This window comes from Choloepus didactylus, chromosome 2 (genome assembly GCF_015220235.1).
Source record: "Choloepus didactylus isolate mChoDid1 chromosome 2, mChoDid1.pri, whole genome shotgun sequence".
Taxonomy (NCBI): domain Eukaryota; kingdom Metazoa; phylum Chordata; class Mammalia; order Pilosa; family Megalonychidae; genus Choloepus; species Choloepus didactylus.
In genome coordinates this window covers 114506061-114519387 of record NC_051308.1, presented here as the reverse complement: position 1 = coordinate 114519387, position 13327 = coordinate 114506061, and the positions used below count along the sequence as shown (strand labels likewise).

The 13327-nt window shown below is 39.1% G+C and overlaps 2 pseudogenes; both read left to right on the top strand.

Moving 5' to 3' along the window:
* Positions 1–1184: 1184 nt before the first annotated feature.
* Positions 1185–3435, top strand: LOC119513022 (annotated as a pseudogene).
* Positions 3436–7028: 3593 nt separating this feature from the next.
* LOC119528305 lies at positions 7029–7145 on the top strand (annotated as a pseudogene).
* Positions 7146–13327: the final 6182 nt, after the last annotated feature.

Here is a 13327-nt window from a genome sequence, read left to right as displayed (position 1 = left end):
TAAGACAATAGACACCAAAGATACTTTGAGCTTTTTCTGCTAAACAATTATTTAAGCACTGTGTATGAGTTATTAAGGAAACACTACCATTAATAGGATGACTTGGCACTGTCCCTGTCCTCAGGTAAGTGTAATACTGCTATTCTTTATGCCTGATGATCTTCAGTCCTAGCTGCTCTGGGATTCTGTGCACCCTTCTTGAATGGATTGTCTAATCTCTCAAACTCCCTTTGTCTGAGAATGCTATACCTTTCCCCCAGTTAACACTATTGGTTTGAAATACATCTAGGTATTCTGGTTTGCTCATGTTGTCATTTTGCAAAATGCCAGAAATGGATTGGCTTTTATAAGAGGGTTTATTTGGTTTCAAAGTTACAGTCTTAAGGCCATAAAGTGTCCAAGGTAAGGCATCAACAATAGGGTACCTTCACTGAAGGATGGCCATTGGTGTCTGGAAAACCTCTGTTAGCTCAGAAGGCATGTAGCTGGTGTCTGCTTGCTTCCAGGTCCAGGATGTGTTTCAAAATGGTGTTCTCCAAAATGTTGCTTTTGGGGTGATTTGTCCTCTCTTAGCTGCAGCTCCTCTTCAAAATGTCACTCTCAGTTGCTCTGAGATCCCTCTGTTTGTGAGCTCTTCTTATAGGACTCCAGTGAACTAATCAAGACGCACCCTGAATGGGCCACATCTCCATGGGAACTTTCAATCAAGAGGTCACACCCTAATCAAAGGTGTCACTCACAGTTGGGTGGGTCACATCTCCATGGAAACAATCAGAAAGTTCCAACCCAATCAACACTAATACGTCTGCCCTCAAAGATTGCATTAAAGAATATGGCTTTTTCTGGGGGATATAATATATACAAACCAGCACAATGGGCATGTAGCTATGATAGTTTGTCTTTACTGCTCCTAGAGAGGAGAATCATAGGATGTCTGACTAAATAAAGACTTGAAAAATTCGAAGAAAAAAGTGTAAAATTGCCCATATAGGGATGGGTGTCAAGGCAGGAAATGAGGGAATAGGAAATAAAGGGGCCTCATGAATAGGAATGACCAAATATCAGGACTGGAGATCATGGATGAAGAAAGGTTAATTGGAGACATCTGGGATACGTTTGTTCATTGTCATGAGCAAACATATGAAGAATTTCTGAAATGAGGGAATAGGAAATAAAGGGGCTGCATGAATAGGAATGACCAAATATCAGGACTGGAGATCATGGATGAAGAAAGGTTAATTGGAGACGTCTGGGATACGTTTGTTCATTGTCATGAGCAAACATATGAAGAATTTCTGAGCACTTTTACTCATCTCTAAACAGGGTAACGTGATCAAAAGGGGAGCATTTGGAACCAATTCTTCAGAAAACATTTAGCTCAGTAAAATTTACTCAAAAACAAATGAACTAAATGACCACCATCTTAGAAATAAAACCATCTTTCTTTATGTGAATGGAAGCCAAAAACTTGGCAGTTCCTTTCAAGGTGATGAGAATCGAGCAGGAAAGATGATGGTGGACAATTTCCTAAATTCAAAGCTTTGGGCATGCGAGGGTAGAGGTTGAAACTAACTGTGTGTTAAAACTTAAACTTTCATGTGAGACCAAGGGAAGAAATGTTTATTTGGTGTAGGATCTATATTTTCTAAACAATATAACTTCTACAGTCAGTTTGTTCAAACACCACAATTACATGGAACTTTGAACAGGAAGTAAGATGTGGCATACTTCTTTAGAGTGAAATAGCAACCCTTCCCAAAGTAATTTGGGCAGAGAATAAAAATATATATGCAGGGCCCCCTGAGGAGCTGGGGGAGGATGCAGAGGTGTTGGACTTCCTCACCTGGATTTTTGCTGATGTTCGCACAAACACTGGGGACTGATGGCTTGACATGATGAGCCCTCTGTCTTGGGCCTGGCCCCTATGAAGCTTATTACTGCAAAGGAGAGGCTAAACCTGCTTATAATTGTGCCTTAGAGTCTCCCCTGAGTGCCTCTTTGTTGCTCAGATGTGGCCCTCTCTCTCTAACTAAGCCACCTGGGCAGGTGACCTCATTGCCCTCCCCACTATGTGGGACCTGACTCCCAGGGGTGTAAATCTCCCTGGCAATGCAGGATGTGACTCCTGGGGATGAATCTGGACCTGGCATTGTGGGATTGAGAACATCTTCTTGACCAAAAGGGGGATGTGAAATGAAACGAAATAAAGCTTCAGTGGCTGAGAGATTTCAAATGGAATTGAGAGGTCATTCTGGTGGACATTCTTATGCACTATATAGATAATACTTTTTAGGTTTTAATGTATTGGAATAGCTAGAAGTAAATACCTGAAACTGTCGAATTGCAACCCAGTGGCCTTGACTCTTGAAGACGATTGTATAACAATGTAGATTACAAGGGGTGACAGTGTGATTGTGAAAACCTTGTGGATCGCACTCACTTTTCCAATGCATGGATGGATGAGTAGATAAATGGGGAAAAAAACTAAATGAAAAATAGGGTGGGATGGGGGGGGGTGATTTGGGTGTTCTTTTTTATTTTTATTTTTTATTCTTGTTCTGATTCTTTGTAGTATAAGGAAAATGTTCAGAGATGGATTGGGGTGATGAATGCACAACCATATAATGGTACTGTGAACTGTACACCATGACTGTACACCATGGATGATTGTATGGTATGTGAATGTATCTCAATAAAACTGAATTAAAAAAAAAAAAAGATTAGGGCATGGATGAAGAGCTTAAGCTCCAAATGAGCAAAGATTTGCTGCTACTTCCAGGAGACATGGCACAGGACATAAGCATTAGTATTTCTTCTTAAATTCCTTCCACAGACCAACTTCTTATCCCTGAAGTAAAGCCAAGGGCCACAGTAAAAAGGAGCAAACAGATGGAAGAAATCCTCAGAGATGATGTTCAGTCCTTCTCCCCTGATGAAGGATTTGATCATGACAGTGTGATGCTAACCCTCAAATTCATTCCTGCTGCAGAGATGGATACCATCAAAGAACTATCCAAGCAAAAAAGAGACAACACCAACACAAACATAAAGAATACTGTGACTGATGTGCTAAGACATTTTTGCATTTATTTTTATTTTGTTCTTATTCAAGCAGTATTAGAATAAAAGTTAAACCTACAATTATTTGTATATTCTTTCCTGCTGACACACTGATGGAGAAATTTGTAGGAAAGGAATCAAGGCCAAAATATCTAATACATCCAAGTTCTTGGAGTTTCACAGATACTAAGACCTCACAAAAAGGTAGAAGGGGGCTCTCAGAACTTAAGAGCCAAGCAGCAATGCCAAGCTTATTTATCTCTGATAAATCTCTCCTGATAATGGCTCCTCCATCCACACCCTCAGTCCCACCTTTACTTTGCACCCGGATGCATGTGTTGGTGGAAAAACGTGAGTAATGATGTGCTGGGGTAACCGATCTAGTAGCCCATTAGTTCTTAAATCTTCACCTCAAGATGGACTAGCATGGTGGTATTCAGGTAAATGTTTAATAAAGGGGAAGGGAGGTTGGCCTTGACTTGTAGCATCTGAGTGGTGTGATATTCCACATGGCTGACTTCAAGCTATCACTGTGATGTGACTAAATGCAGAGTTGCAAAGAGATGTGAGGCAGCACACAGGTGGTAGCATTTCCACCATACAAATACAACAGCCATAAATAACCTCAAGAATGATACCGAGATTATGAGGGGTTCTCTGCCTGATGTGTTCAAATGACCAATTCCTCAGACACTGGAGTTTCAAAAGGAGAAAGAGTTTATTGTTAAGCACAAAGCAAGTGATCAGATGGCTTCTTGGCCTAAAAGTCTATCTCTGAGTCTAAGGAGTTTAGGGTTTTTTATGGATTCAAACAAGGGAAAATGGAGTTGTTACCATTACAAAAACAAGTACAAGCAACTACAATTTACAAATATAAAGGAGTGGAGCTAGGACAGAACTGAGCCAGCCATTGCCATAACAAGTCAATGTTTAGTTCTGGGCTGACTCAAGTTCCTCCAGCAACATTAGGGGGTTGTCTTTGTGATTATAAGACTCTAAAGTTGTAAAACAGGGTAAGGAGGTACAACACAGGGCCAGTCTTGAGGTTTTTACAATTTGTAATTGAGTGGGTTTAAGTAATTTCAGTTATTTCCTTTTGGCAATTCTAAAATATACTAGAAAGTAAGAAAAAGGCATCTATATAATGATTCAGTAATCAAAATCATTGTTAATTCTTAACTTGGTTACAACTCCTCCCTCTTGTTTGTCCATTTCTTCAATCTTGAGGGATATCTGGGCAATGATCATTCTAATTTCTTCATGCTGTAAAGGGGTGTCAACATTATGAGGTAGAGGAGTGAAACTGGTTGTCATTCTTAGAGAGATGGGTACCTCTGAGTTTCAGGGCTCAACTGATTTATGAACAATCTGGAGGCCTTAAGTCTCTGAAAAATAAACTTAGTAAGTAAACTGAAGATTATAGGTTTAAGTAAAAGGAGTTAGAAGGATTATGATTAGGTGACTTATGTTACATTGGGGAAATAACTTTTTCTAGATTTTAGATAGAACCCAGAATGCTCCTTAGGTTTTCAGGAATAGTGTTGGCAATATCTGGCTGAGACTTGCAAAAGAGTAACCTCTGGAATGACCTCCTGACTCTATTTGAAATCTCTTAGCTATTGAAACTTTATTTCCACCCCCACCCCCCCACCCCCCCGCTGATCATGAATCTATTGCTAATCCCACAGTGTCAGGGAAACTTACTACCCTGGAAGTCATGTCCCATGTTGGGGAGAAGGTACTGAGTTTATTTGCAGAGTTAGTTTCTAGGGTATTAGAACAGCTAGAAGGAAATAACTGAAATGGTAGAAATGTAACCCATAACATTCTTTGAAATGTGCTCTATTTGCCAGTTTGAAACTGTTATGGACCCCAGAAAACCATGTTCTTATATTCCAATCTTGTGAGATGTGACCTTTGATTAGATTATTTCCATGGAGATGTGACCTCGCCCATTAATGGTGGGTCTTAATTAGATCACTGGAGTCTTTAAGAGAGCTGATAGCCCACCCATACCCAGTCGCTTGGAGAGATGCTAGGAGATGCAGACAGAAGGATGTTTGGAGATGCTAAGCTAAGAGATGAAGCCCAGAGTTTGCTCCAGAGAAGCTAAGAGAGGACCCCCAGATACTTGGAGAGAAATGCGATAGAAGAACAAGCAAGGATGAGCAGAGGCTGAGAGAGAGAAGCTAAGAGAGACGGAAGCCCAGAGACATTTGGAGGAAGTCATTTTGAAACCAGAACTCAAGAGTAAAGGACCAAGAGATGCCAACCAGTGCCTTCCCAGCTGACAGAGGTATTCTGGTTGCCTTCAGCATTTCTTCAGTGAAGGTACCCTTTTGTTGATGCTTTAGTTTGGACACTTTTGTGACCTTAGAACTGTAAATTTGTAACCTAATATTCCCCTTTATAAAAGCCAATCCAATTATAGTATTTTGCATAACAACAGCTTTAGCAAACTGGAACACTCCATGACTACTTGTTAAATCATACTTTGAAAGTTATCACTTTTCTGTATATATGTTTCACAATAAGAAAATAACTGAAAAGGTGGAACTGTAACCCATAACATTCTTTGAAATTTTTTCTATGACTACTTGTTAAATCATACTTTGAAAATTATCACTCTTCTGTTTATATGTTATATTTCACAGTAAAAAATGTTAAAAAAAAAAAAAGGATCGAGGGCTTGGATTGTTAAATTGGGAGTCCTTATTGCTTGAGAGACTGGCAGGAATTCCCCAGGTGGGGAAGTTTAATAGTTCCATGCTTTCTTTCCCCAGTCCCTCAAGGGATCTTGCAAATACATTTCATTTTATGCCCCAAAACACTGAAATTCATCAACTTGTATGGAATATTAAGAACTCATTTCCTATTCTAGGTTTCATGTCAAATAAATCTGAATTAGGTTGCCCAGATAAATTGACCAGACAGGTTAAATCAGATAGTGTGCCAAAGAAAATTTAAATTTTGGAGGAAATAAATCTCTTCTCCTTTGGTCTCACACAGAAATTAAAGTCCTAAAATACAGACAATATCATCTTTTACCCTGTAATCTTATTCACCTTAGTCTTAACCAGATCAACTGTATTCACATTCTCAATTGAAGTCTGATCCCTTTCTCAGCTTCTTTAATCATTGTTACATGGAGCAAATCTGCTCCTTCAATACCCTTTAGAGCTGGAGAACTCTAACTCTGAGTCTTAGGTGTCACACAGATACCCAAAGTTCTTAGGAGTTACCAGGTAATGCACTCAGGGAGCAAACTGCCTCAAAATTTAGAAATAACTAAAGCCAGGAACAAATGTGACTGCTGCAAGAGCTTACAATCTAGGCCCTAATGTTCATGAGCTTTTTCTAAATAAAACTGTTTCCAGAAATAAAAACATTTAAAAATTAATTTATATTGAGATCAGCAATCATTGACTATAGCGCTATAGCAGAAATTTTTTTCTGTCTCACCTTTACACTTTTACAAGGGTTATGCTAATTAACAGGTAGAATGTAATTTATAGACTTGCCTTGCTTATCTTTTAAAGTCCCTTTTTGTTGAAGATGAAGCTCTGATCTGTAGCTGACTACATGTATTTTAGAGAGGCATCAGAGCATAACAGTGTAACTGGCAAGGAAATTTGGCTGTTTACATGACAGGTAACATATTTCTAAGGATAACTAAAACCCTGATCAACATTATCACATTGTTGACTAACACTGTATAGATCAGTATCAGAACATAACATGGACAGGAAGAACATTGTCAAGTTTTTGAGGATTTTATACAGTCTCTAAATATATGAATAACATATCACCCATACAAATTTAACCAAAGGTTAGAAAAATCCCTTTTAATTATTGTAACACTTCCAAAACACTTCCTATGTAATATATTAGACTCTTTTTAGCACCTGACTTTCACAAGGTGAAAGAACAAATATTTTGTAAAAATTTGAAATAAAAAGATATCCTGTGTTTGCTTCAGCAGCACATATACTTAAAAAACAATTGGAATGATACAAAGAAGATTAGCATTAGCATGGTCCCTGCTCAAGGATGACAAACAAATTTGTGAAGTGTTCCATTAAAAAAAAAAAGATATCCTTTAGGGGTCAATTTGGGGAGAGCAAAATGTTTCAGGTTAAACAAGAAAATGGGTTATTGTGAAAAAATATTTGGTTCCTTATTTAACCAAAGTGATAACAGAAAGTAAAATACAAGTTAATATGATTGTAAGAAAAAGAGTTAATTCCTTTAAAAGTGAGAAGACTTGTCTTCTAAAATAAAGGATGATAAGGTCACATAAACTTCAACAAGGATATTATTCTGATATGACATGACAGAATCTTTGTCTTCTAAACAGAATACTAAGATAGTTAAGAAAAACTTACTTTTATAACTTTTCATTAAGAGCAGACCAACAGAGGCGGGGCAAGATGGCAGACTGGTGAGCTGTAAGTTTTAGTTACTCCTCCAGGAAAGTAGGTAGAAAGCCAGGAACTGCGAGGACTGGACACCACAGAGCAATCTGACTTTGGGCATACTTCATACAACACTCATGAAAATGTCGAACTGCTGAGATCAGCGAAATCTGTAAGCTTTGCGGCCAGGGGACCCGCGTCCCTCCCTGCCAGGCTCAGTCCCGTGGGAGGAGGGGCTGTCAGCTCCGGGAAGGAGAAGGGAGAACTGCAGTGGCAGCCCTTATCGGAATCTCATTCTACTGATCCAGACTCCAACCATAGATAGACTGAGACCAGACACCAGAGAATCTGAGAGCTGCCAGCCAGGCAGAGAGGAGACAGGCATAGAAAAAAAAAAAACAACACGAAAAACTCCAAAATAAAAGCAGAGGATTTTTGGAGTTCTGGTGAACACAGAAAGGGGAAGGGCGGAGCACAGGCCTTGAGGCGCATATGCAAATCCCGAAGAAAAGCTGATCTCTCTGCCCTGTGGACCTTTCCTTAATGGCCCTGGTTGCTTTGTCTATTAGCATTTCAATAACCCATTAGATCTCTGAGGAGGGCCCTTTTTTTTTTTTTTTTTTTAAATCCTTTTTTCTTTTTCTAAAACAATTACTCTAAGAAGCCCAATACAGAAAGCTTCAAAGAATTGCAATTTGGGCACGTCAGCCAAGAGCAGAACTAGGAGAGCTCTGAGACAAAACGCAATAATCCAGTGGCTGAGAAAATTCACTAAACACCACAACTTCCCAAGAAAAGGGGGGTGTCCGCTCACAGCCACCATCCTGGTGGACAGGAAACACTCCTGCCCATCGCCAGCCCCATAGCCCAGAACTGCCCCAGACAACCCAGTGTGACGGAAGTGCTTCAAATAACAGGCACACACCACAAAACTGGGCGTGGACATTAGCCTTCCCTGCAACCTCAGCTGATTGTCCCGGAGTTGGGAAGGTAGAGCAGTGTGAATTAACAAAGCCCCATTCAGCCATCATTTGAGCAGACTGGGAGCCTCCCTACACAGCCCAGCAGCCCAGAACTGCCCTGGGGGGACGGCACTCACCTGTGACATAGCACAGTCATCCCTCAACAGAGGACCCGGGGTGCACGGCCTGGAAGAGGGGCCCACTTGCAAGTCTCAGGAGCCATACGCCAATACCAAGGACTTGTGGGTCAGTGGCAGAGACAAACTGTGGCAGGACTGAACTGAAGGATTAGACTATTGAAGCAGCTTCAAAACTCTAGGATCATCAGGGAGATTTGATTGTTAGGACCACCCCCCCTCCCCAACTGCCCAGAAACACGCCCCACATACAGGGCAGGCAACACCAACTACACACGCAAGCTTGGTACACCAATTGGGCCCCACAAGACTCACTCCCCCACTCACCAAAAAGGCTAAGCAAGGGAGAACTGGCTTGTGCAGAACAGGTGGCTCGTGGACGCCACCTGCTGGTTAGTTAGAGAAAGTGTACTACACGAAGCTGTAGATCTGATAAATTAGAGATAAGGACTTCAATAGGTCTACAAACCCTAAAAGAACCCTATCAAGTTCCGCAAATGCCACGAGGCCAAAAACAACAGAAAATTATAAAGCATATGAAAAAACCAGACGATATGGATAACCCAAGCCCAAGCACCCAAATCAAAAGACCAGAAGAGACACAGCACCTAGAGCAGCTACTCAAAGAACTAAAGATGAACAATGAGACCATAGGATGGGATACAAAGGATATCAAGAAGACCCTAGAAGAGCATAAAGAAGACATTGCAAGACTAAATAAAAAAATGGATGATCTTATGGAAATTAAAGAAACTGTTGACCAAATTAAAAAGATTTTGGACACTCATAGTACAAGACTAGAGGAAGTTGAACAACGAATCAGTGACCTGGAAGATGACAGAATGGAAAATGAAAGCATAAAAGAAAGAATGGGGAAAAAAATTGAAAAAATCGAAATGGACCTCAGGGATATGATAGATAATATGAAACGTCCAAATGTAAGACTCATTGGTGTCCCAGAAGGGGAAGAAAAGGGTAAAGGTCTAGGAAGAGTATTCAAAGAAATTGTTGGGGAAAACTTCCCAAATCTTCTAAACAACATAAATACACAAATCATAAATGCTCAGCGAACTCCAAATAGAATAAATCCAAATAAACCCACTCCGAGACATATACTGATCACACTGTGAAACACAGAAGAGAAGGAGCAAGTTCTGAAAGCAGCAAGAGAAAAGCAATTCACCACATACAAAGGAAACAGCATAAGACTAAGTAGTGACTACTCAGCAGCCACCATGGAGGCAAGAAGGCAGTGGCACGATATATTTAAAATTCTGAGTGAGAAAAATTTCCAGCCAAGAATACTTTATCCAGCAAAGCTCTCCTTCAAATTTGAGGGAGAGCTTAAATTTTTCACAGACAAACAAATGCTGAGAGAATTTGCTAACAAGAGACCTGCCCTACTGGAGATACTCAAGGGAGCCCTACAGACAGAGAAACAAAGAAAGGACAGAGAGACTTGGAGAAAGGTTCAGTACTAAAGAGATTCGGTATGGGTACAATAAAGGATATTAATAGAGAGAGGGAAAAATATGGCAAACATAAACCAAAATATGTTTTTTTGGCCGATTCAAGAAATGCCTTCACGGTTATAACGTTGAATGTAAATGGATTAAACTCCCCAATTAAAAGATATAGATTCGCAGAATGGATCAAAAAAAATGAACCATCAATATGTTGCATACAAGAGACTCATCTTAGACACAGGGACACAAAGAAACTGAAAGTGAAAGGATGGAAAAAAATATTTCATGCAAGCTACAGCCAAAAGAAAGCAGGTGTAGCAATATTAATCTCAGATAAAATAGACTTCAAATGCAGGGATGTTTTGAGAGACAAAGAAGGCCACTATGTACTAATAAAAGGGGCAATTCAGCAAGAAGAAATAACAATCGTAAATGTCTATGCACCCAACCAAGGTGCCACAAAATACATGAGAGAAACACTGGCAAAACTAAAGGAAGCAATTGATGTTTCCACAATAATTGTGGGAGACTTCAACACATCACTCTCTCCTATAGATAGATCAACCAGACAGAAGACCAATAAGGAAATGTAAAACCTAAACAATCTGATAAATGAATTAGATTTAACAGACATCTACAGGACATTACATCCCAAATCACCAGGATACACATACTTTTCTAGTGCTCACGGAACTTTCTCCAGAATAGATCATATGCTGGGACATAAAACAAGCCTCAATAAATTTAAAAAGATTGAAATTATTCAAAGCACATTCTCTGACCACAATGGAATACAATTAGAAGTCAATAACCATCAGAGACTTAGAAAATTCACAAATACCTGGAGGTTAAACAACACACTCCTAAACAATCAGTGGGTTAAAGAAGAAATAGCAAGAGAAATTGCTAAATATATAGAGACGAATGAAAATGAGAACACAACATACCAAAACCTATGGGATGCAGCAAAAGCAGTGCTAAGGGGGAAATTTATAGCACTAAACGCATATATTAAAAAGGAAGAAAGAGCCAAAATCAAAGAACTAATGGATCAACTGAAGAAGCTAGAAAATGAACAGCAAACCAATCCTAAACCAAGTAGAAGAAAAGAAATAACAAGGATTAAAGCAGAAATAAATGACATAGAGAACAAAAAAACAATAGAGATGACAAATATCACCAAAAGTTGGTTCTTTGAGAAGATCAACAAGATTAAGAAGCCCCTAGCTAGACTGACAAAATCAAAAAGAGAGAAGACCCATATAAACAAAATAATGAATGAAAAAAGGTGACATAACTGCAGATCCTGAAGAAATTAAAAAAATTATAAGAGGATACTATGAACAACTGTATGGCAACAAACTGGAGAATGTAGAGGAAATGGACAATTTCCTGGAAACATATGAACAACCTAGACTGACCAGAGAAGAAATAGAAGACCTCAACCAACTCATCACAAGCAAAGAGATCCAATCAGTCATCAAAAATCTTCCCACAAATAAATGCCCAGGGCCAGATGGCTTCACAGGGGAATTCTACCAAACTTTCCAGAAAGAACTGACACCAATGTTACTCAAACTCTTTCAAAACATTGAAGAAAATGGAACACTACCTAACTCATTTTATGAAGCTAACATCAATCTAATACCAAAACCAGGCAAAGATGCTACAAAAAAGGAAAACTACCGGCCAATCTCCCTAATGAATATAGATGCAAAAATCCTCAACAAAATACTTGCAAATCGAATCCAAAGACACATTAAAAAAATCATACACCATGACCAAGTGGGGTTCATTCCAGGCATGCAAGGATGGTTCAACATAAGAAAAACAATCAATGTATTACAACACATTAAAAACTCGAAAGGGAAAAATCAATTGATCATCTCAATAGATGCTGAAAAAGCATTTGACAAAATCCAACATCCCTTTTTGATAAAAACACTTCAAAAAGTAGGAATTGAAGGAAACTTCCTCAACATGATAAAGAGCATATATGAAAAACCCACAGCCAGCATAGTACTCAATGGTGAGAGACTGAAAGCCTTCCCTCTAAGATCAGGAACAAGACAAGGATGCCCACTGTCACCACTGTTATTCAACATTGTGCTGGAAGTGCTAGCCAGGGCAATCCGGCAAGACAAAGAAATAAAAGGCATCCAAATTGGAAAAGAAGAAGTAAAACTGTCATTGTTTGCAGATGATATGATCTTATATCTAGAAAACCCTGAGAAATCGACGATACTGCTACTAGAGCTAATAAACAAATTTAGCAAAGTAGCGGGATACAAGGTTAATGCACATAAGTCAGTAATGTTTCTATATGCTAGAAATGAACAAACTGAAGAGACACTCAAGAAAAAGATACCATTTTCAATAGCAACTAGAAAAATCAAGTACCTAGGAATAAACTTAACCAAAGATGTAAAAGACCTATACGAAGAAAACTACATAACTCTACTAAAAGAAATAGAAGGGGACCTTAAAAGATGGAAAAATATTCCATGTTCATGGATAGGAAGGCTAAATGTCATTAAGATGTCAATTCTACCCAAACTCATCTACAGATTCAATGCAATCCCAATCAAAATTCCAACAACCTACTTTGCAGACTTGGAAAAGCTAGTTATCAAATTTATTTGGAAAGGGAAGATACCTCTAATTGCTAAAGACACTCTAAAAAAGAAAAACGAAGTGGGAGGACTTACATTCCCTGACTTTGAAGCTTATTATAAAGCCACAGTGGCCAAAACAGCATGGTACTGGCACAAAGATAGACATATAGATCAATGGAATCGAATTGAGAAATCAGAGATAGACCCTCAGATCTATGGCCGAGTGATCTTTGATAAGGCCCCCAAAGTCACTGAACTGAGCCATAATGGTCTTTTCAACAAATGGGGCTGGGAGAGTTGGATATCCATATCCAAAAGAATGAAAGAGGACCCCTACCTCACCCCCTACACAAAAATTAACTCAAAATGGACCAAAGATCTCAATATAAAAGAAAGTACCATAAAACTCCTAGAAGATAATGTAGGAAAACATCTTCAAGACCTTGTATTAGGCGGCCACTTCCTAGACTTTACACCCGAAGCACAAGCAACAAAAGAGAAAATAGATAAATGGGAACTCCTCAAGCTTACAAGTTTCTGCACCTCAAAGGAATTTCTCAAAAAGGTAAAGAGGCAGCCAACTCAATGGGAAAAAATTTTTGGAAACCATGTATCTGACAAAAGACTGATATCTTGCATATACAAAGAAATCCTACAACTCAATGACAATAG